This window comes from Ornithodoros turicata, chromosome 1 (genome assembly GCF_037126465.1).
Source record: "Ornithodoros turicata isolate Travis chromosome 1, ASM3712646v1, whole genome shotgun sequence".
Classification (NCBI taxonomy): domain Eukaryota; kingdom Metazoa; phylum Arthropoda; class Arachnida; order Ixodida; family Argasidae; genus Ornithodoros; species Ornithodoros turicata.
Window position 1 is genome coordinate 74,681,865 of NC_088201.1, and position 24,854 is coordinate 74,706,718.

Sequence of the window (24,854 nt, forward strand, 5' to 3'; positions counted from 1 at the left end):
CCCACCACAGACAACATGCAAGCATCCCTCAGTAGCCTTCATTGGGATGCTTACCTGTACCACGGTAACCGCAAGGATGACTGGCGAAGTTATACCGTGCAACCTTTTTGGCAGCTTTTTGCCAGTACCAATGTGTGTAAATAAAAGTATCATGATTATTATAAACGACGTTACTCCGAGGTCTCATTTTGCCTGTCGCCTTGTCCACATAGCCTTGGCGCCTGCTTTGTGAAGGCAAGACAATTCGTTGGTGTGTCTAACTTTCGGAAGATACCTCATACCCTGTTTTGTTCTTTGCGTGTCCCCTCGCAGTCATTCGTCCACCAAGGTTTAGGACGCTTGGGGATACGATGGGACGTTTCTGGAATGGACTGGATGGCACACTGTGTCTGTAATAAAATTGCTGGCACCGACACCCATGCTCTGAGAGGAAGCGAAAGGGATGTCCTGTATCCACTGAGCACAAGAAATTCACATGTCAACGTCTAGTGTTCAGGCCGTCCGAAAGCATCCCCAGTGAACAAACTTCTGTCACGCCTGTCAAACTTCTGTCACGCCTACAAATTTGAGGCAGCCCCCATTGCATGACTTTTTGTGGTAACGGATACCCGGGGTCTATCGTTTCCTTGTTTTCTTTCTTCTGGGCCAATAAAGGAGTAACCTAAATTTCCGGGGTTCCCTGAAAGATTACCTTATTCGCTTATCCGGAAATTCGTTATCCGGACGAAGAGGGACGACTCTCCAGATGTCCAGATAAACGAGGGCGTGTCTGCATGGACTTCTTTCACTTCCACGTATTAGTTAACTTTTAAACACACTCACTATTTTTAAAATTCATAAGCTACATGAACTACTACGGAATTATTGCTGATTGAACGTTCTGACAGGTTGCGACTTCATTCGTCAAAATATATTTAAGGAAGCTTTAACCTGACTTCTCTCTTACAGCGCCGCCACACCATGTTGCTGAGGAACGGCGCCCACCACGTGCGTATTTCCAATATCATGTCGTACAGTGCCGTTCTCCTGCCTCCCCTCCCCCTCTAAAAGAATAAAAATGCTACCCAAAGAAAGAAAGGTTATATTAAACGATATGGCTGTTTAATTAGAAAGCACCGAACAGTCAGATGGCGTGCGTAGCTCGCTGGCAGATTCAGTGAGGAACGATAAGTTGGTTGGCGCATGAGGTACGTTGGCAATGATGCTACTTTTCGATTGGTCAAAAGCATATTTTGGGTAGATTAGACTCTCGTACCCAGCTTACACATCTTATTCACACGTCAGTAATATCTATGTTATGCTTAATCTACCCTCTACGAGCTTTTTAGAGCCCTGTTAAATTTATGCCATTGCAGCCATTAAAACTCCAATCATCATCATCATTGCGATCCGCAAGGGGACGAAAAATGACATTATGGTGTAATGGCTTTCGGGTCTCGAATGACATATTTACGAAGCTCGTGCCACACGTCATTTTATAATGACATTAAACGCAATGATGTCGACACAGCCTCGCTAACTAAAAAATTATACGAGTGACTTGTGCAGTTTAGAAACAGGAAAACAGTGGTAACCGATGAAGTGTGTGTAATATTCTAAAATATAATGATATCAAGTGAGTCTTCGTGTACAACAGTTCTAACGTATTTTAATAACGTGGATTTGCCAAACCGCGGCCGAATGCAAAACGAGCAATATGGCGGCACCTCAAATTCTTTTGTTACTGCTGATGGAAATTTCTGACCACTTGTGACTTCATTTGTCAAAAGATGCTTAAGGAAGCTCAATTTATCAAATCATATTGTGCTGTGCAGTTGAAAGTGGTTTCATGAAATCAAAAATTGAAACTCTGCGCTAGCAATAGAAGCGAGAGTAGGCGTTTAGTGGGCGAATGAGTTGTCGTGAATGCAGTGGGCAGACAATTTCATTAAGGCGAATGAGGCGCGGAAAGGCGGAATACAAGGTGCTTTTAGAAGTCTGTGGGGTAGGTAGCAAAGCTAACCACATAGGAACATACGGTGATTGCGTGGCAGAGGACACCCGTTCCTAGCTGGGTGTGAGGCGATCTACAAGGCGCTTTTGGAAACTGTAGAAGTCTATGGGGCAGATATCAAAGCTAATCTCCTAGGAACATACGGTTCTAGCGAGTTCAAAGTACCATGCTTTGCGTTTCCTTTGGAGAAGAAGGAATAGCCGTCATACTTCAGAGGCCACGCTAATGGCTTTCACATAAATCATACACAAGTGTTCCTAGAGACTACCAGTGGGTGCGTCTCACTTCAGTAGCCCACGCTATTGTACTCAATACGCCAGAAAAACTGCTCAGGAGACCTAGGTGTAAACGGATTGGACCAACTACCACAAATAGACGTTCCGCAAATAGACGTTCGTTTCATTTATATGGCGAAGTAAGATCTCAAGTAGATAATCTTCTTTATTTATGAAACTAGCAGAATCCACATTTTTCAAGCGCTAGACCACGCACAACCCAGCGCTATATGGACGTTGTGCGTAGTATAGCACAGTCATCGAAAAGCAGTACCCAGTGCAGTGTTTTTAGTTAATTAGGCAAAGTTACGGAATGTTCTCGCGAGAGAGGTGCCTGACAAGCACTTGTAGAGAGAGCTGTTCTATTTCTTACTGAATTTCTTGTTTCACCTTTGACTAACATCCATCAGTTTGTTTTTGTTAATTCCAGTTGAAACTGCCTCGTACTTGCGTAATACTGTTTATTTATTTTTGGTGAATAACACCAGGTTCACGCAATGGCAATAACTAAAAACGACGCTGTCGTCATTCAATGCGATGCGTTAACCATTTTGTCCCTGCGTGTACAGGATAGCGGAGACTTCTTGTTTTGCTTATAGCTGTCGCTCTTTGTTTGCAGAAGAAGAGTAAGTATAAAATCAAGTCAACACAAGTAGTACCAGAGGTTGACATTTTCGGCCTCCAGAAGTGTCCATCTTGTATAACTATAATTCAATATGACTGATTGTATCGGGCGCTCATTCTGTACGTGCTTGAAACATCTGGAACATTTTCGCCTAGTAGGTGAACAACAACTTCATTTTGTGATACTATTGGGAGTTTCATCGTCGGGTGCGATACTCTACCCCATTGCTGGTGGTGATGTGGGAATTTGAATAATGAGTCGCCTCACAGTGATGACCGAAGTCTCAGTGTCCAGAAACGTCAGAAGAGCCTTGAGGGCAGAGCGTTGGTGGGCTGGATTCGGCCATGGACAAAGTAATTTTGACAGAGGGGGCGAGTGTTAGTTGATTGAGAAACCCGGAAGGGGTTGTTGGGGTACGGTGGTACTGTGGGCAATCAAGAAGAATGTGCTCTAGATGTTCCAGGTCACCACAGTGACGGAATCTGGGTTAGTGAACTAGTGAGCGGTAGCGCTGCTGAGCTGTAAAAGCCACACTGAGTTGAATCCGATGAATTAATGCAGCGTCTTGACGAGAGGTGTTTCGTGACATCCGGAACGCGAGCGTTGCATCAACTCTTGTAAGCATGGATGGGTGGGGAGGGGATTGTCAATTTGCGGGAAGCCGCCGGTGGGAATTAGCGCCAAAACAGGGCCCGTGAACTTGAACGTACACCTGAAGTTTATCCAAATGATGCAAACGTTTATGTACCTTATCAGCAACGTTCAACCTTGACCGTTAAAACTTAGCGGCGGAGTGAAATCTTTGGTAGACCCTGAAACCTACTGGAGCGTCCTAAATACATCTGCTCCTGCCGACCTTCGCGACCAGATGAGCCTCTTATTATCTCTTCGTGTGTATTTTGTGGGATGTTTCAACGGTTGCTTGCAGCGGCAATGTATTGGTAGGTGACCAGACCGGGTGCCTTTCCTGTAGTCACGTGGCGGCTTGTTAAGCATGACATTTCCGCACCTCTACACTCGGCCAACATATCCTTGACCACAACTGAATGAAATGTTGCTTACTGCATGATTTTGGCTCTCAACAACGCACTTCGTCTGAGAGATTTGGCACCTGAGATTTGGTTAGGCTTGCATACTCAGCGCACAGATTGCCTAACTTAACGGGAGCGGCAATGACAATATGAATATCGAACTTCTTTCGCAACCTTCTTCTTTTAATTCCGTGGTAGCGCCGCGGAGCAACTGTGGCTATGAGCGGCGTAGAGATGTGGACATATGGAGAGAGGACAGCAGGGAAGGAGTAGGGGACAGGGGGGTTAGTATGAGTCCGGGTCCAGGAAGAAATGTCCCCGGAAGAAATGCCCCCGGAAAAATTGTTCCCGGAAAAAATGTCCCCTGGAAGAAATGTCCCCGGAAAAAATGTCCCCTGAGGAAAATTCACTTTTGGTACGCGTGGCCTGGTTGACTTCGGTCGTCGACTTTTTACTAGGACGGTATGAATATTTGGATTTTTGAGCACCGAAGCGAGTAATCGTATATCATATTCCATTTCCGAATCAAATATGGAATTCAATGTTCGAATTCCAAATCGAATTTCTTCTAAACCGAATATATTTGAATAGTCCCGAAGTTGCACACGTAAGGCCGGCTCATGGAGGGCATAGAACAGAGTAAGCGCTATACTTACGCATACTGTACATGTTTATATTCCAATATATGCTGTATATGTATCCAATTACGGTTATTCGACGAGTCGCTTAATTTATTCGTATTCAATTCCGTTTTAAAATTACTGTTCACACGTAGCATTTCTTTGCCTAGGGAGTCGCTGCGGGTGACCAGGGTCAGTTTTGGTGAATTTACTTCGTTGTGTCTTGCAATAAAGGGGCCTGTACAGTCATGGGGCTCCCGAGACCCAACGCATGTTTTTCCGTGTTAGCGCCGCGAAGCAACTCTTGCTGTACGCGGTGTACAGGCGTGGACAGAGGACAGCAGGGTGACAGGGGGTTAGTATGCGTCCAGGACCGACTTCAGGGCTAGGTTTGCCGACATTCGTCAGGAAAGTCCGATGGAAAACCCAGGAAAAACCTCAGACAGCACAGTCGGCACAGGGATTCGAACCCGCGCCGCGTCCCAGTCTCGGCGTGAAGGCGATCATTCTAACCGCTACTCCACGCGAGCTGGTACAGAAAAATGTACGTCCGGCCTTTAATTCCCTCAAACCTGAAAGGATAGCTGTGTCATCAGGCCTAAAATCTACAGTCGCAAAATCCCGGCGTTCTGATTGCACACGAGTCAGTGTGACGTCTTGCAGGATATACTTTTTAGTACAAGAAGCAAGAAACAAAATAAGAATATCCCAGCCAAGCGTGCACGTTGTATCAACAAACGTGACAATTGATTGCAGTGTATTCTCTACGCGAAATCATAAGTGAAAGTGGCCCAAGCTTTCCAAGTAAAAACACTTAATAAGTGGTTAGATATTTTCGTATTTATTTTGAATCCGAGGACTTCAAGGCCGGCAATATCACAACCGGGGATTTCGCAAAAATTCTACGCGTACCAAAAGTGCATGTTTCTCAGGGGACATTTTTTCCGGGAACATTTTTTCCGGTTCCCGTATGCGTCCTGGGCCGACTTCAGGGGGAACTGTGCCGACATTCGCCTGGAAAGTCTTCGGAAAACCCAGGGAAAACCACAGACAGAACAGCCGGTGACAGGATTCGAATCCGTGTCACCTCCCAGTCTCAGCGTGGAAAGCGATCATCCTAACCACTATGCCACGGGAGCTGGTGCAACCTTGTTCGATTGCGGATTAACCTGTGGACGTAAGGAAGGGCGACTGGCCTACACCTGTTGTGTGACAGCGCTCTCCGTGGCCGAAAACCGTTCGCGTTACCTGAAAGCCTTTCCAGGACACTCGTGATGGTGTCCTGCGAGCATCACCCCTGGCGATGAAACTCCTCACTCATCATCATTCAAATAAAGTTGCTGTTTGATGTCTTAGGGTAGCCTCTCTTACACAATCTGTCTATCTGTCCGTGGAAGCTGATTTACACCTTGCATGGACAGGTTGTGCCTCAAGCATTTTTGCCTTTAGCAAACTGATATGGCAGCTACCCTTTCTTGGCCCTAAATCTGTGTTCCCAACACACATGGTTACTTCCTTGAGCCATGTGGAGGTCTAGGAATTGTAACTTGCTGCATGTGGGTTGCTCGGACGTATAGCTTATGCCCAGAAGCTGTTTTTTTTTAACAACTAGTACGTCGTGTATTTTACATCATGGCCGTTCCTTCTTGTAAAAAGTGAAATCGTCATGTACATGACTGCGAAACTTATCTTCAAAATAAGGGTATCTTTTATAATTATGTCACAGAGCTAACAACAACAAGTACTGATAAACCTAGTAGCACAGCTGAAATGATGCAAATGTCTTTATCAGCATGATGCTTTAGAGTTAGCTACTATTACTACTCAAATGCCTCTCTTGTGAATATGTGCCTTGGCCTCATGTAAAACCACGGTAGGTAGTAGATGGGCATTTATCGTTGTGGGACACAACTACCTTTTGTCCCTTTTTTCTGCTTTTCAACTGTTTTGAACAGGGAGTCATCTGGTACTGAATAACACAAATCCTCCGCATTGATATTCATGCTCTGCATAACACATTCATGCTCATTGGTTTTCCGCCCTAATATACAAAATGATTCGCAGAGAATCTGAAGCGGGCACTCTTGGAGACTACCTTCTCATGTTTGTCTGTCTCGTTGCTGCAATCGGGCTCGGTACGTGTTTCACGACAAGCGTAAGCGTCTATATCTGAAAGAAATGCGCGTTTCCTTTTTTAGCCGTGGCAATCCGATACTCATGGATGAGTGACGCCTACACGGTGGACGAGAGTGGTGACAACTGGGAAGAATATGGAGAAGGCAACGAATCACACGGGGATCAATCGCATGATCCATCGCCCGACACTGTATACTCACCGGCAACACTGCGTATGTTTACGACGACGGACACAATCAGCAACTTCACCACTTCTGGAAACGACACTACGTTGACCATCACCAGGGTCGTGACAACAATAACCGTAACGGTTACAACGATAACGTCTGGAATAACTCTCACAACCACCACGACGACGACGACCAGCACAACAACGGACCACTCGGTGACGTTACTACGTACTCCCGGTAAATGAATATATTGATACAGTTCCTCTTTGTGGTGCGAATAGCCCGTCATATTCAGAAAAATGTACACGTAAGGCAGGTGTCGGCACCCCCCTCAACATACTGAAAGCACTCTCCGGAGCAATGAGTATTCACACTTGTCAGTGGTGACAATTGTGTCGATTATTACCGCGTACAATTAGCAGTAACTTATTACGAGGAATCACATGCAGCATCTTTAAGCGTAGAGAGGCCGCATGCGTCCTGTCCTACAAGACGTATTAGTCCAGCGCGATCTACAAGAATAAATCCCTTGTCGAGCGCCATCAGTAGAAAGTGCATCGCAGAAGAATGTCAGTATGTAGCGTCATACTTTGCACCAGTGTCACCTGAATTTATCATTTGCCTACGAGCTCTCGTATGAAATGCGGATATCATTTTAACCCACAGCCGTTCCGCGAACCCCTCTGGACTGGAAAATCCTTTCATCAGTTCTCTCTTCGGAAGATCTCTGCAAGTTCTCCTTCTACCAGAGCTATGTAGCCAAGGCTTTTGACTTGGAACCCCTCATTGCTGATATTAGGAAAGCGCAAAGGCAGACAACATGTGAACACACTGGAACGTGAGTACCCTTACCACAAAGCAATGCTGTATACGTAACAGCGCTCCCGCTATATTCACTAGAACTGCAGCTGCTTCAAAGTGGTACACTGCTGCACTTTAAATTGGTGGCGGAAATGTGCTCTGGTTAAATACAATATCGGATAGCGTGGTCCTTTTCTCCGCTACCAATATTGCTACTTTACCGGACAAAAAAGAAGAAAAAAAACTATATGCAGGCAAAACTGCGTTTTCCTTCGTTCCTTTCTCTCGTTCCTTTTAATGCATAATACATTAATGAGAATAGAGGTGGGGGAATCTATTTATTTTGACAGGAAAAGTCGGCCAGGAAGGACGGCTCGCTATTCCTTATTTAATAATTCCTTAGTGCGTATTCCTTCACATAGCACGCACGTCGTCACATTCCAAATGTTTTTCTTCTGACTCATTGGGAGATCTTCACATTTTTGAACACTTTGCATTTTGCTTAGTTCTTAAAAAAAGAAGAAATAGGCGTACATGTTCCGTTTCATTCTGAATGACGGTTGCCTTCGGCCGCTGCGACCTGACCAAGTGCTGTTTTAACAACGTAAGGATGGAGTGACACCGTGAGGTCTGGCGCTACGTCACCTCTCTATTATTGATGCGTGTCCAGGAAGCTCACTGGATGGAGGCGCTTCTTTCAATCTGGAGCTGTTTTTTTGCAGCTTGTGGACGCTCGGAGTTCGCTCGTTTCAGAAACAGATTCATCTAAATGGCGACTCCTTCTCTCGGGATGTTCGTCGGAATCCCGCTGGGTAGGGGGCAGGATGAAGTCACTCACCTGGGGCTCTGCGGAAGTCTCGCTGAATACAGAGGAGGATATGCCTCACTCCTGAGGATGCCCTCGATGTTCTTCCATGTTCGCCCCATATGCATAATTTACATCACTCGCTTAACCTCAGGATGAAAACAAGGATTTGGATGCAGCTTTTCACTCTAAGCTTGGGCCTAGAGCCTAGATTGGCACCGTCGCAGTTGTGCAAAAAAAAAAAAAAAAAAAGTCAACTCAAGAAGTTAGATTCAACTAAACTCCAAACAGTCTAGGCGGAGCCCCGTAGTCGGCAGAGCAAAAAGATCTATGGGGCGGCTTCTTCAACAGATTATTCATCCACATATTTTACAGAGAAATCCCTTTGGTGGCAGCACTGGCACATGCATACTCGGTGGATGCATTTGTTTTTTGTTTTGTTGGAGTACAGTATCGCCCTTGGCGATGATACTCCCCAATCGACATGGTAAAATAAAGTTGTTGTTTCTTGAGAGGTTTTGGCTAATAGTTCCTGATGACCGTCACGGCGATCATTACATTGGAGTCCCACACGTGTGGCAGTCGTAGTTGATATGTGTTATCTTCGCGTATGTTACGGTAAGGTGGTTTATGTTGAAGACAGTTGGACTATTTTGTTAATAGCAGTCAGAGAATAATCGCCTAAATTGTACCATAATTCGTTAACTGATTCCCGAAACCTTTGAGAAATGATCCACAAATACTGTGGTGCTAAGCCAGATATTTATTTCGTAGGAGCCAAAAAATGAGAGGCTACATATTTTCATTAACTTACCCTACCCTATGGATAAGTTGAGGACATCAAAAATTAATGCCGGGTTTCAAATTTGTCTTTTCTTTTCGGCCAGCCGAAATGGTCAGCCACGAGTAATGCACATGGAAACACAGGGCAGTGACACAGCAACATAACGGCGAGGTCATATTTTATTAGCCGAGGGGCAGAAGTGAGCAAACTGGAAGTCAGTGCTCGCGAAAGTTACAAATGGGACAAAAAAGGCCCATCTTACCTCGACCACATCTGCAAAACAGCGTCTGACGCCTTTGTAAAAAGCCACGTGCAGAACGTCAGCACGTCACTTCAAAGCCCAGACAACGACTGTGCTCACCCTGTGTCACAGACGAGAAAAAATTATTGCCAAGAAATTGCCACGCGGAAAACCCAAACTGTCCTCAACTTGCACCCGTCTTCAAGTAGCCCCACTTTACACGATACGACATCATGGAATGCACACAAAAGCCAAGGACGAAGGATGGGGACAACGCCGGCGGCCATCCTTCGTCCTTGTCTCTTGTGCACGTTCCATGATTTGTATGTATAGCAACTAGCCCAACGTCTCTTGTTATATGACTAATACATGTCTTAAGATGCATGCGGGTAATTTGAAATACTTCAATTATTGCGCTGTTAGGTACACATGGCACGAGGTGCCCGAGGGAAGAGTTTAGAATAGTGAAAAAATAGGGGGAAAGCACCGCCCCACTCACTACGTTGTGGTACCACGCTGTCAGAGGGCTTGATATTCCTGGAATCAGTACCCGCGCTAGTATCGCACTGTTTCCGACTAGATTAGTCAGGTGGTAGTCGACCAGTGGGTATAACTCAGCCACAATGACTGATATCACTATTATGCAGCTTCTGGACAGCGGCCACAATTACCCCCTTTCCTTTTTTGACATTTGACAAAGGGTTTCTGTTTACGAGTTCAAGTAATATTGACAGCTTTACAAACAGCGTTTCCGTCCTATCGTCTTCCGTTGCAGGGTTTAGAAATTAAGTTAACTGCGCTCAGTTGTTTGTCCTTTTTTTGCAAAGGCACAAGGACCCCTGCTGGAAGTACATTACAAATTGATAATGAGGCACAGAACGCGTCATACGATGGCAATGGCAAAAACAATTGAATCGAAGCAATAAAATATGAAAACACTGTAGTACAAGATAGATATTGCATGAAATGCGAGAGACAGAACAAGAAATAACGTAAATGAAATGACAGCGAATTGTGCCAGCTCTGTGTGTAGAAGCACTGCGATTTACCACGTAGACAATTCATGGCTGAGGAATGCGTTGAGGCGGCGCAAAGTACGTAAGGAAACAGGTGCGAAAAAGCAAACTAGTGAAGCTTCAGTAATCATGAAGCACGTACTTGTGCATACAACATCGAATTGGACCTGTTCGTAGGACATCATGAAATTAAAAGCACAAAAACCAGACGAAGACACACACGAACAGCGCAGTAACAACTGCACGTATGGTTGTGCTTCACGAGAACGTTTATGTGGGCGTTGAAAACGAGAGAGTGGAAGACACGACACACCAGTGGGCATAGCCAGACCTCTAAGGTGTGTGTGTGGGGGGGGGGGGGGCGTTGTACGGCCCCCTCCCCAGGATACAGGTTGCGTCAACACACATACCTGCGCATACAGCAAGATGAACGATGAAAATCTAGAATGTATCAACGTTAAAAATGCGATTATACATATAGGATGTCAAGGCCGGCGACGCTGCATCATGACATTTGAACTATTCAAGAATGCTGCTTAGACAGGTAGACGCCTGCAGCAGCAAGAACTTTCGCAGTTGTCACGCTGGATCTCCCTGGCTCCTCCCCCCCCCCGCCCCCCACACGCACATATATATGGTTCTCATTGGATTTGCACGACTTCCGTGGGTGGGCCCGTGGTAGTTGGATCCATCCACCCGCGGCTACGCCACTGCTGCACACATAGGCACGCATGCACTCAGCTTTGAATAAACGATTCTAAGGATGCGTCACACGTATTCGCAAACTTATGAATCTTTGATGACCACTCATATGCTGTGGGTTGGTTAACAGGATGTGAAGCATCTAGTCCGACTTCTTTGTGCTGAGGTGCACTCATGTACTGGACTGAGCTAAATGTGACACAGCACGTAATGTTTGCTACAACTTGAGTAGCCTGATAAGTAGACGAGTGTTGTTATATAGTTTTTGATTCCGTGTTACCGCCGCGAAGCGATGAGCGGCACCTTTCTAATTGTAACCGATCTTACATGCTACAGGTGCCTTGGGATGTCCGCTACATCCATCGCTGCAGCTACCAAAGAGAAATTGATGCACGGCTTCTGGCATACGAATGTCTGCCATTCCTTTGACGGACGCCACAACGCGACCAATGGTATCATCGAAGCCCCGTCAATTGACTTGCCGTCCATTATGCCTTTAGAGTTGTTTTTATAACCTTTGCTGACTTGTTGTGCTAGTGGATGATTTTGTTATCGATTATTACTTTGCTTCGCTGCCTCTACATATCGGTATGTTCTTTTCAAGTCAAGTTACTCGCTTATTTACTTACGTACTCGTTACAACTCCACTACAAGTTCACATTTCTCATCAATAAACCGGGTTGTTAAAGTACGCCCTTGTGTCCCAGACATCGTCCATTCAACAAACTTCGCTATTTCACTATTTTGGTAGCCCAACCAAAGATGCACCTAAGCAGCTGTACTTCTTGTTACTTTAATGGCAGGACCATATATACACGTCTGTACCTGCTGTTATGCCAACCATTTCAGTCATAGTTGGGTTCTCACGTACAACTGCTTTGCCAAAGGGAAGGTGATGCATGTATTTTTGGTACTTGATATTATACCTGACCACCACTACGTCCTTGGACGAACATTAGTTGCGCAAGTGTGTCTGGTTGGGTAAAAATAATAGTAACGAAAATCTCCACATAAGGTACATGGAAGGGGGTACCCAATGTTTGGGAACCAGTTCAGCTTCTTACTCAGGGGTGACTGCAGTGGCCGTTGGCACCAGCGTTCTTGTCGTGGTTCGACCATCGTGATTCGTCGGGTTGTTTTTCAGTCACGCGACGGAGGCCGCCGACGTATATGCTGGGTAACACTTCAACAGATCGGTTAAAGTTTTCACGTGTGGACTAAATATCCAGTATTCTACAAAAAATATTATAATCGGATTACTCTCAAACTCGCCGTTTTGAAAGTCAATAGGGTGGTCGCGAACTTGACAGAATTCAGGGAGAGCGCTTCGTTCGAGGTTCGACTTCCGTACATCATTCTTATGTTGCCGTAGCGTTTCGGAGAAGTTCTCTGTCTCGCGGATATGTGGTGTGCTGCATTTGGCGCATGGAATTTTGTAAACTACGCCCTGTGCATTTTCCTTCGGTGGGCGATATAAGGCCATTTGCATGGCCTACTTGGGCGCTGCTGACAGTCCTCCTACCGGATAAATCTTGCAAATTCGTCGCAGGCGCTTGTCGCTTTTGCTGCCTAGGTATACCATCTTCGGGATCGCGTCTCGAGGTTTCCGTGGGCTTACCTTGAGTAATTTTAGCGCAAAATGATTTTCGACCAGCGGTTTTCATAAAGGGAAGCTGCTCTATGAAGAGGTTACATGCCGTATTAAGGATGACATAACTATCGCCGGCAGGCGTATGCCTCAAACAAGTGTATCCAAGCCCGCATACGACGTCATTATAAATGCGTATACACCTGTATTTTCTGTGTCACTAGATGATGTGGCACTTTCAATACTATACATGACATATGCGTCTCTCTTTTCGCGTCCGCAGCACGCGCGTTGAATATGCAAAGCGGGCGATAAAACGCACAAACGCATTTTTGTGTGCGTCTCCCCCTATTGAAAATGAACATCAGAAAATTCTGATGTTTCTTGATGATTCTTGATGTCACATCAAGATTTTTTGATGTGACATCAAGAAGCATCAGAACTTTCTCGTGTCACATCAAGAATTCTTCATGCTCTTAATGCTAGCATCAGGGCTCTCAGATACACTTTGATGATAGGGTCAGGCGAACACCATGTCGCTTGATGTCACATCAGAAAGATGTGATGCAGTGACAGCATCAGTAGCTTTTAAGTAGATTCATGGCACATAAGGAACGTGTGATGTACACGATCGCACACAGTCACGAAAAAATGTAGCATTTAACCTTGCTTTCTTTGATTATAACAAAAAAAGAAAAAAAAGAAAGAACACTAGAGAAAGGGTCGGCAACACAGTGAGTGCTTTTTTTTTGTTCTGTTTTTTGATTTCATCGATCTCTCTCTGTCAGATTGCACTGCCGCTCTGTTGACAATCATAACTAACTAATAGTTTAGCTTTGGCCAATCTCATGTTGCAATTTTGCTTCAAACACAACATTCAGTGGTTCTTATGAAAACAGCAGCATTTCCTGAAAGATCCTGGAACGGCCACAATCTCATCAGATAGTACGATTCTACCGTCGTCATATTTCGTCCGCCAAGCCATTGCGGGAGATGTTGGCTCCATGCCCATTCCAACACAGGCTACTCGCGCTCGCCCGCGCGTCGTCGCTTGTTCTCCATGCCACCAGCCAGTGCTGCCTGTCGCGCATGCGCTGTTTTTGTTGGGTTCGCTTTGGCTGCTCTAGCGGTCGTTTCAGGCTCCAACATCTCCCCATAGAGCCCATACTTTGAGATAATTCACACAACACTGGGCACACGACCAATGAGAGTGCAACGTTGTAGAAATTATGCAACGCCAGTCGGCCAATCAGGAGCCTTAACTTTGGCTGACCTTTGACCCGTTCTGGCTACCATCGACTTCTACCGGATTTCACGCCTACCGCAGTTACCCGATATTCAAAATAACTGAAGCCTCTTTTGGCTAAAAGAAATATTTATTTGACACAAAGCACTGATTCAAAGATCTGATACATGGATGCACTGTGAATACAAAGTCCACTGCGTTGCTCACGCACTCTAGCTAAGTTCGAACTTGAAGCAAAACGAACACGGCTCTCGAAATCCGACGGGGCCCGCGCTTGTTCTTCACACTCCAACTCACGAAGCATTCCAGTTCCGGAGTTGATAGACTGTTCGTGGGATAATAGTCGTGTCCAGGAACAGCACAACACACGTTGAATCACATCGACGCATGAATAAACCAGCGAACACTTCTACAAACTGTTCTGTCAATTGACATCACCGAAACAAGAGGACGCCTTGCCGGCCGATTTTATGATGAGCATCTTCTTTCGTTGTTTGCAGAGCGGAAAAGGCGCTTGTGTGGCACGTAATCGTAATCCTGTCCTTGCTGTCAGGCCTCAAAATCCGACGGCGCCCGAACGCGTTCTTCACGCTCCAACCGCACCAGCCCACGAAGCATTCCAGTTCCGTAGTTGATAGACTGTCCGTGTATGCACACGAGCGACATCCTCACGGAATATTCTAGTGGAAGAAAAAGCAAAAATGCTGCTTACAGTGACGAAGTTCCGCCCCGTGTTATGTGAGCATTCACACCGTGCGGAATATTGGGAGTGGCGTACTGCACATTTACCAGACGACACCGTCATCTTGTTTTTCTGTCGTCTGCTACGGAATATCTTGTGGCTGTGTAGCAGGATATTCCCCACGGTCAGCAGTGTACGTGAAGACACGACGTTGAGCGCTCGCGCTCACGTGACAGCAGAAAGCTATGACGCTTTTCGCATCTTCCGCTTCCGGGGGAATGTCGCTCGTGTGAATACACGGTGTACGTGGGATAATAGTCGTGTCCAGGAACAGCACAACACGCGTAGAATCACAAACTGTTCTGCCGATTGACATCTCCGAAACACGGAACACAAGAGGACGGACGCCGTGCCGACCGATGCGAGCTATTTCGAAACTATGCTGAAACCGCTGAAACGGCCGCCGGGACGCTGCACACACATGCGCGCGTACAAAATGCGATTTCAAAACGTTGTCGACCAATCGGAGCGCACACGCAGTCTGGGCCAATGAGCTTGCAACGTTGTAGATTGGCGCAGTGGTACATACTCTACAGCCGCATCCTTGGTTACCTGAGGAGGACTGGTCGTTTCTCGTCGCCGCGTGTAGTTCGCGTAATTGCGAGCGTTCCAGCAAGTCTAAAGCGTTTTAGAGGCTTTGTATTGTTGTTCTCACCTGATGCTGTCGTTCTTGCAACCCGTCTGATGTTGCAACTGTCCGTAAGTGGGAGCGTTTCTTCTATCCGCGAGCAGACCAGTCGGTCTCGTTTGACATGTCAAAGAGTGAAGACGCTGCCTTGGATGTGAAGCCAAGTCGTTCTTCGCCTTCAAGATTATTGCCGTTTCAGGCTTTAATATAACTGTGAGTAATATGTTCGACTGCGCCATGCATTCTCATTGTCCGTTTTACTCTGTTTGCAGGGATGTGCACAACGACAGGGAGATAGAACGCTAAGTGAAGTCGACTGTATGCTTTGTGCAGACGATCCTGCGAATCTCTACACTCTACACTACTGTACATATAGGTATCCTGCCATCGTATTTTCTGGAACGATATTTCTTGCAGGTTCAGCGTGTATGACGCAGCGGCCTCCAGCAAGAGAAACGCAAGCACCGTGTTCAAATGTGGTAGGGACTCTTGCTCGACATGACAACAACGCTTAAAAGTGCTTTTTCGGAACACGGACAAGTTGGACCGGAAATGAGGACCTAGGTGTGCTCTTTTGCGTTGTTGTTCACGGTTCGATCATTACCAATTTTGTGCCCCCGTGAGTTCAACGCTCAGGTATGTTGATGATAAATGGATATGCGTTAATAGGTACGTACTCTGGAGTGGTGAATAAAGTGATTTGTTGCTGATATCTCCTGTTTCGTGAGGGTTCTTGTCGGTACTCATATACTCATATACCGCAGGCATGAGGGGCTTTCTTTGCAGAACATTTCAGGAAACAAAGACTGCAGCATTTTCAAAATTGCCATAAGCAGCATCAATGCAGCTCTCATGTCAAAATCAGCATCAAGACAGCTCTGATGTTAACATCATCATCAGAGCAGCTATGATGTTAACATCAGATCTGATGTGATTTGGGACACTGTCTTGATGCTAACATCAGCATCAGGGCGGCTCGGATGTTAACATCAGCTGGTGTTAGCATCAAGACAGTGTCCCAAATCACATCAGACCTGATGTCGCTTTTTTTCAATAGGGGCGCCTAAGGCGATTCTATGTAGTTGTCCGTGTTTCGTCAACTCTACGCTACTATATTTATTTTCGTCTACTGTTAGGTTCAGTAGGGGACTGCAACCTTCAAACGTGGGATGTTTTCGTGTAAAGCCGTGCCCAGTGGTCGCTGCAAACGTGTGGTAGCTGTGCTATGTGTTCATGACGAAAATTACAGATCATGCACAGGTAAAGAGCAAGCTCGGAACAGGCCATCCAAGAAGCAGCTTGGTTTGTACCATAAGTGTGCAAGGATAGAGACAATTCTGGCAGGCATAGACTCAATTCAGAAGGCAGCACACCGTCAGGTAACAAAGGTAGCCTCCCAAAGTGTAACCCAGGCAATACCGTAGAAAGTCACGGAGATCAACTGCCCACTGCGTTACAAGAAACAATTTGTATCAAAGTGTACCCAGTGTGTGTTAATAATAATAATTGGGTGTTTACGTCGCGAGACAACTGAGATCATGAGCGACGCCACAGTGGTCGGTCTGTGGATTGCTTTTGCCCACCTGAGGGTTCTTTAACGTGCGATGAAAGCTCATCACACGGAACCCCGTATTTAACGTCCCTCGCGGAAGACGGCGTGACTAAGCAACTAGTACCCTGCCACCAAGTTGCTGGCGTCCTCGGCCGGGTTCGAACCCGCGATCTCGGGATCAGAAGGCGAACACGCTACCGACTGAGCCACCGAGGCCGGTGGACTACTATTATTTTACAGGAATAATATTGTAGAGAGTATAGGGGAGAGTAGGGACATCATGAACTTGGCTACAGTGAACAAGAAACGGTTGCATTAGATCAATGAGATTATCGGCAAGTCAACAGCCTCGCAAAATCAAGTCAACGAGAAAACTGGATTCTCATATGGCAGGGGAGATGCTAACAAAGGGAGACGTGTGCACAAGTGCGATGTCATAGCGCCGTAAAACGGAGGCAGTTGCTGTCAGTAAATCCAGGGAGCAGACAGGCAAGATTGTAACACATACTGGCGCACTAATCCTCAAGGAACAATCGTGGCGAACCGGGCGAACGCAATGCATCCTGGACAGGTCCTGGTCGCACGTCACAGCAAACGTCAAGGGGCACGTGACCTTAAAGATGGCGGCGCCCGTGATCGGCGGGCAAACCCTTTGTAAACAATGCGGTTGTTGTTTCTGCGCAACGTTTTCGATGTCTTTCGATCACGGTAATTCTTTTTATCCGATAATCTCGCAATCAAACGCGCAGTTTTGCACATAAGGCCTCGTACTGTTGACGACTTCCAAAGATGCGATGACGACCGCGGGTTAAGACTCACTGAGCCGATGCGATGTACTTAAACTAAAGGGAAATGGGCTAGCTACTATGTTGCGGAATAAGTACCGCATAGTTTACGGTGGCAAAATACGTCCATCTCTTGGCGTTATGACGACGGAAATATGTCGGTAAGCTGCAAAACGACATGTAAACAAGGTCACATGACCTCAAAATGACGTATCCTATGACGTGCGACCAGGACAAGATGGCAGTTTTGCCAAAAGCACCCGCTTGAGGGTAGTTACAACAATGGCGGGTTTGTGTCACCCGGTACACCCTGCGGGGGGACTATTTTGAGACGCGGGAGCTAAAAGCCTTCGCTGCGCAGAGGCTGTCGTGCCTGTCGACCAATCAGAGACGATTTATTTTGAAAGTTGGAATCTGAAGCGTTTGTATCGCAAAAGTTGGTTTTTACGGCTTTATCTTTACACCTTGGATTTTTTCGTGATTTATATTGAGGAGTTTATTCTCGAAGTTTATTTTGCGAAGTGTAAGCCAGAGTGATCCCCCTTTTCATGGGGTGCACTTGGTGCAGCACAACGCACTTCCGTGCAATCAATCAGGACCCTGCAGTACGGCTCATCAAGGAGGAAACAGTTAGGAAGCGTTGCACTGACTGCTTTCCTATAGGAAAGCAGTCAGTGCAACGCTTCAACGAGCACATAGATATATTGGCCCGCTATACAGGGTGTCCCAGAAAACGTGTCGTTGAATTCTAATTAAAAAACTACGCCACCTAGAATCATGCGGTAAACGGCATTTGTTCTTACTAGATTTTTGCCACCTCCTGATGTGCATGTCATGTAACCTAAATGTCATATACGTAAATTTTTGCGAAGTGAACTCAGAAATTTGCCAAGTAAAGGTCACTTTTTTACCCCACCAACATGAAGAGCGTATCGAATTTATCAAATGAATGATAATTGACAGTGATGTTCAGGATCTATCCTCTCGGGAAAAATAACCGAACATCATGCTTCTCGGGGCACTTGAGTATAACGCGCAAGGACATTTTGAGCGCAATCGCTTTCAGTGCGACGAAAGGAGGTTTGAAACCCAGCCCACAAACTGATAGTAGAAGTGACAGCTCCTGAAACTGGGAGAGGGAAGGTATGGTCCCAGCCGAAGCCGGACGCGTTAAGCTATGTCTGTGTTATCTTCTTCTACCACGCCGGTCTGGGGTGGGTTTGCAGCCTCCTTTCGCCGGACTGACAATTATTTCGCTGAAAAATCCGTTGCGCGCTATCCTCTGCAAGCCCCGTAGAGCATGATTTTCGGCTATTTTTTCTGATAGATAGCTCATCAATATTCCTGTCAATTATCATTCATTTGAGTAAATTCCGCACGCTCTTCACAATGGTGGGGTAAAAAAGTGGCGTTTCCTTGGCAAATTCCCGAGTTCAGCTCCCAAAAATTTACATAATTAAACTTGGCATGCACATCAGGAGGTGGCAAAAATCTAGTAAGAACAAATGCCGTTGACCGCATGATTCTACGTAGAGTAGTTTTTTTTATTAAAATTCAATGACCCGTTTTCTGGGACACCCTGTATAGCTGGCAAATGTATCTATGTGCTCGTTGCTTTGTGTAAATTGTCCAGAACCTCAACGAAGTACCTTGAGCATGTGGTCCTCTGGACTGGAAACAAGACGGCAAGTGCACAGTAGGAAAGGCTTAGCTTTAACTTCATGAGGAAGACTTGTTGCTGCAGACCTTGACTGCGTCTGCGGTTAAGCATGGTATTGAACAGAGCAGGATGTCTCTCAGGATTTCTTATACAGAGGCGGGAAACTCCTGCAATGGTCCTTAGGACTTCCTCTTCCTCCTAAGTCCTGAAAGCTTTCATAATTCCGCAATCCACCATTTGCTGAACCGCTGAATTTGCTGTTCCACGCTGACCGGGTCATAAGCAGCATCCACCGTGCTGTATGTCCCACATGATTCCGGTTCGGAGGCATTTGAAAGACTGGCGTAGAAAAGTGGCAGTCAGTACCTCAGTGTACGAAATATAGCCAGCTTACAATTTACAAAACCTTCATTTATGGACATCTACATTTTGGTTCATCACAGAATGAGGCATATAGTCCTCTGCTCATTCCATATCATCATTATTGTCTCGTTACGTTAACAGGTTTTTGAAGCGCCACCCGTGCTCATGAGCGTTGGCCGTACTAGTATTTATGTTCAACTATAGGAGCGTCGAAAGCCCTTGACGGCAGTGGAGGCGAACCCTAACCCAATCTAGAGAGGAATGCATGGTTCTGTTGAAATATGGCAGTCGTTGAAAAAGCCAGACAGCGGCGGGCGTTTTTTGACGACCGCCCTATTTCAATTGTTCATGTTCTAAGGTACATTTAGGCTTGTGTTGTGTTCATCTGTTTGTTAGTTCCAGCCTCAGAACAGTTACTTTCCATCATTGCACATACAGTACTAAAGTGTATCCGAGTGGGTTATAGCAACATGACACATTTAATACTAATCAATAGGGCTACATGTCGAGTACGAGCGAGTTGCTCCGATGCTCGAAGAAAACCGACTGCCTAGCGAGGACCAGCTCCGGTGGCGCAGCGGTAACGCGTGCGCTTGGAGACTGGGAGGTCCGCGGTTCGAATCCGCGGGCCGGCTGTGCCGTCTGGGGTTTTTCCTGGGTTTCCCTCAGATGTGTAATAGGCGTATGCCGGCACAGTTCCCCTCAAGTCGGCCCATGGACGCAGCTATCCTCCCCCCGAGCGGATTCCGCTCGGTCTTCCAATTCACCCTTTCCTCTCCTCCTCTCCACCACCTTTCCCTTCCCGAGAAACATGCCGCCTAATCAGGCAGGCAGACCTCTCGGGTTCCTCCCAACGACACTCCTCCTCCTCCTCCTAGCGAGGTGAGAGTCCATCCCGACAGCGGAGGTGCACTCTGACCCCATGTTATGGGCGCCCCAAATGTGGGCCCCTCCGTGTGGAATGCACCATTGGCGTGGGTGCCGAGGCTGTCGCCTTTTAATCTGCACGTCTGACTCCTCCCCCTGTAGTATGTCACCGGTTGTCCGTAGCGTAGTGGTGACCTCCTGCATCGTCCTAATCTTCTAGGTGGAAGAACCGAAGTCAGGACAGTCAGGTTGTGAGCTTCCACATCCGACATCTCGGTGTCATCCTCTGTGGCGATCCGCGACGCACTTCGTCGGCGCAGTTGGTCGGTGTGGCGCGTCATGTCTCCGACCGCCGTTTTTACAACAGCCATCCGGGATGCTTTTTGGTACTGTACCACTCCAGGAATCCATTTTTGTCCTCGCCCGTAATTTCGAGCAAACACGTGATTCCCTGGCTGGAGCACACCTGTTTCCAAACTCGAACCTTTTTTTGGACTTGGCCGTCCCTGGTCAGGTTTTGAGATAGCTTCATTCTGAAGTTCTCGGACGCTGATGAGGTCCAATCGTGACCTGATGTTGTACCGCATTTCCCAAGTAGCATTTCCGAAGGCGATTTACCGGACACAGTGTTTGGAGATCGACGGTATGAATGCAACCAGCGGTCCACATTTTTGCGCAAATCCCCAGTCGTCTTCATTTCAACGCATCCTTCACCGTGCGCACCACCCTTTCTACTAGTCCGTTTGACTGCAGGTGGTGTGGGGTTGTACGAATATGTCGTATCCCATTAGCATTCACAAAATCCTGGAATGGTTTTCCTGTGAATGGCGTGCCATTGTCTGACACTACGCAGTGTGGAATTCCAAAATGTGCAAATAGACTGCGAAATTCTTTTACGGTTTGCTCAGACGAAGCATTCTTAAGCGGAATTGCTTCGATCCAACGTGAGAAACTGTGAACTATGATGAGTAGCATCATTCCCTCGATTGGCCCTGCATAATCAATATGCACGCATGACAATCTTATAGTTGTCGATGGCCACACTTTTAAAAATGAACTTCACCGCATAGCACGCTCTTATCCAACCATGAACTCGAATGATATCGTTATCTGCCCTGATTTGTTGAAAACAGGAGGCGTACGCCTTTTCTGTGACACTTATGCTGTTCATAATTGTCACAAAAAAGGCGTACACCTCCCGTTTTCAACAAATGAGGGCAGATAACGAGATCATTCGAGATCATGGTTGGCTAGGACCGTGCTATGCCGTGAAGTTTTTTTTTTAAGAGCGCAGGACAGAGGTTCCTTTGCTGGTGGCATTGGCTGTGCCTGCTGACACTCCAAACAGTGACGTGCCGTGCTTTCGATGTCGCCATCTATTCCGGGCCACCAGAATAGTGATCTTGCTACTGCTTTCATTGTTGCCATTCCAAAGTGTGTAGAGTGGAGTTCCAGTAGCAATGCATGGCGTGCTTTTGCTGGGATGATTATCCTCCTTCCCCACGTGATCAGTCCTTGGTCCGTCGAGAGCTCATCTCTTCGAGACCAATATGGTTGCAATGCCTTGTCTTGCAGCGTATGTGGCCATCCCCGCTGCATGGCATCCTTGAGTGCTGACAAGGTATAGCATCTTGGCTTGTCAAGTCGGCTAGCTGCTTCGCTGATAGTGGCCCCTCCTCCACGATTTGGATAGAACATACCGCTTCTGAATTTGCGAGTTCTCCCTCAGTTGCAGTTCTTTCTATGGGAAGGCGGCTTAGTGCATCCGCATTGCCGTTTTGACGTCCAGGTTTATATTCAATTTGGTAATTGTAGGCGCTCAGTGTCAACGCCCATCGTTGAATTCTGCTGGCTGCCGTGGATGATATAGCCCTACCAACGGTTTTAGCCCTAGAGTCCTACCAACGGTTTGTGGTCCGTCCGGAGAATGAACTGTCGTCCCCACAGGTAGTCTTTGAATCGCTTGACTCCGAAAACAAGTGCCAATGCTTCCTTCTCCAGGTGGGAGTAGTTTTGTTCTGCCGCCGTTAGAGTTCTCGACCTGAACGCAATTGGTCTGTCTTGCTCATCGATGCGGTGTGATAGAACTGCTGCTATTCCGTATGGTGATGCGTCGCCCTCAAGCTGAAGTTCTCGGGACGGATCAAAATGTGTTAGAGATCCAGAACTTACCAACACATCTTTCGAATGCTTCTTCTTGGACATTATCCCATTTCCAGACGAAATCATTTTTCAGTAGGTCATACAAGGTTGTGAGCAAGGAAGACATGATAGGAATGAAGCTGCGGTAGTAAGCAAGCAGTCCCAAGAAAGATCTCAATTCTTGCACGTCATTCGGCGCTGGCGCTTCTACTATTGCCCTCAGCTTCTTTTCTTCGGGGTGAGGTCCTCTTTTGTCAATGCCATGTCCCATGTACGAAATTTCCGACTTGTGAAACTCACATTTGTCTTCCCTCATGCGAACACCGTTGTCCTGTAGACGCTGGAGTACTTTGCGCGGGGTTTCTCCGAAGTTCGCCTCCCGTTCTCCTATCAGCATGTCAACGAGGAACACTTGCGTTCAAGGAATTTCTCTCAGCAAGGATTCTATCTGTCGCTGGAAGATCGCGTGTGCAGAAGCGATGCCATAGAATAGACGCTTGTAGTTCTACAGGCTTCCATGTGTGTTTATTACCGCGACTTTTTGTGAGTCTTCATCAAGTGGAATCTGCTGGTATGCGTCGCGTAAGTCCAATTTCGAAAAGCACTCCGCTCTACTAAGTGAAGCAAACATGTATTGAATCTTCGGAAGGGGGTATTGTTCAACATCACAGTCTTCGCCCAGCGTATAACCTTGAAATCGCCGCATATCCTTACTGTGCCATCTTTCTTCATGACGGACACAATAGGTGTTGCCCATTCGGAATGGGTCACCGGCGTGAGCAATCCCGCTTCGCACAGCCGATCAAGTTCCGCTGACACTTTGTCGCGCATTACATACGGAAGAGATCTTGATTTGAATTCCTGCTTGAGATTGGCCACCTTGCCTTCGCTGTTAACGGCATTCAGGTTGACGGTAAGCAGATCCAACGCTACAATGACGTCACGACCACATATAGGCTTGGGCCCGCGCGATCAACGACGTAGAGCGAAGCTGTTGTCGTCCGGCGTCGGTAAATGACTTCCATTTTAGAACGCCCATCACTGGTAGCTGACCCATGTAGCATGATAACTTGCTTGCCATGGCAATAACGTTGGCCAGGAGGCCTGATGTTTCCTGTACGTGCTAGCAGGTATCAACGTAACGGACGAACCTGTGTCAACGTCCATGTCGACCGGGATGTCCATCCAACGAGTGGTGATAATCCATGGACGTGGCGTTGTCTGGGAGTCGACACTGTGTATTCCAAGCAGGTTAAGGCTTGCCTCTGAGGTCACCCCTTCTGTTGTAATAAGATTCGTCCGACCATGTGCTCGCGGTCTTGGTTGTCGTGAGTCTGACAAGCACATCTTTGCAAGGTTTCCCTTCTTTTTACAGCGGTGGCACTCAGTAGCCTTAAATGGGCATGCTGGTGGCGTGCAATGAGCACCATTGGCGTTGGTGCCGAGACTCGTCTTTTGAACCGCACGTCTGGCACACAACAGAGTCATAAATATTAGATTGGGGATGGTAGGCAGACGTGCAGCCTTTTCCCCATATTCGCATATAATACCTCGCGATCACCTTCCATTTATGAGGAACCCCCACAGGAAACAAGGGTGGCCTGCCTGGTGCTAATTGGTGTCGCCGGTGAATCCCATCTATATTTATAGCTATAACGAACTACAGTAACGTCGCCACTAAGTAGACCAACCTGTACTAATATGCATGGCAACAACTACTGTGACCACATATGGAAATGCGTCTTCCATTTTCCTTTGTGCGTTTTATTCTAGTTGTTGCTATGCCCCTGTATCTGCCCCGCAAGAAAAAAAAGAACAGAAAAAAAAAAACACAGCTCGGAAGGAAATTGTAAATGCGCCCTCTCTCTCTCACAACATTGCTTGATCCCTGGCCACATCCGACCCATCTCCCATGGGTTTTGCCACATTCCCATTAATTAATTTTTTTAGCTGCGATCTTAAATCTTTACACGGGACCTCGAAAGGCCTAACGTCATAGTCAAGAGCCGCGATCAGCAGCTCTGTCTGCTCGCTGAGATTGCCGGGTGTGCCAAACATGGCCTAGGACCCAGCAAAAAGTTA

The 24,854-nt window shown here is 46.8% G+C and overlaps 1 long non-coding RNA gene across 1 annotated transcript; it reads left to right on the plus strand.

Moving 5' to 3' along the window:
- Nucleotides 1–6,880: 6,880 nt before the first annotated feature.
- LOC135400986 (uncharacterized) lies at nt 6,881–11,682 on the plus strand. Its single transcript, XR_010424692.1, has 3 exons — nt 6,881–7,087; nt 7,517–7,688; nt 11,536–11,682. It is a non-coding gene; the product is annotated as an uncharacterized LOC135400986 (long non-coding RNA).
- Nucleotides 11,683–24,854: the final 13,172 nt, after the last annotated feature.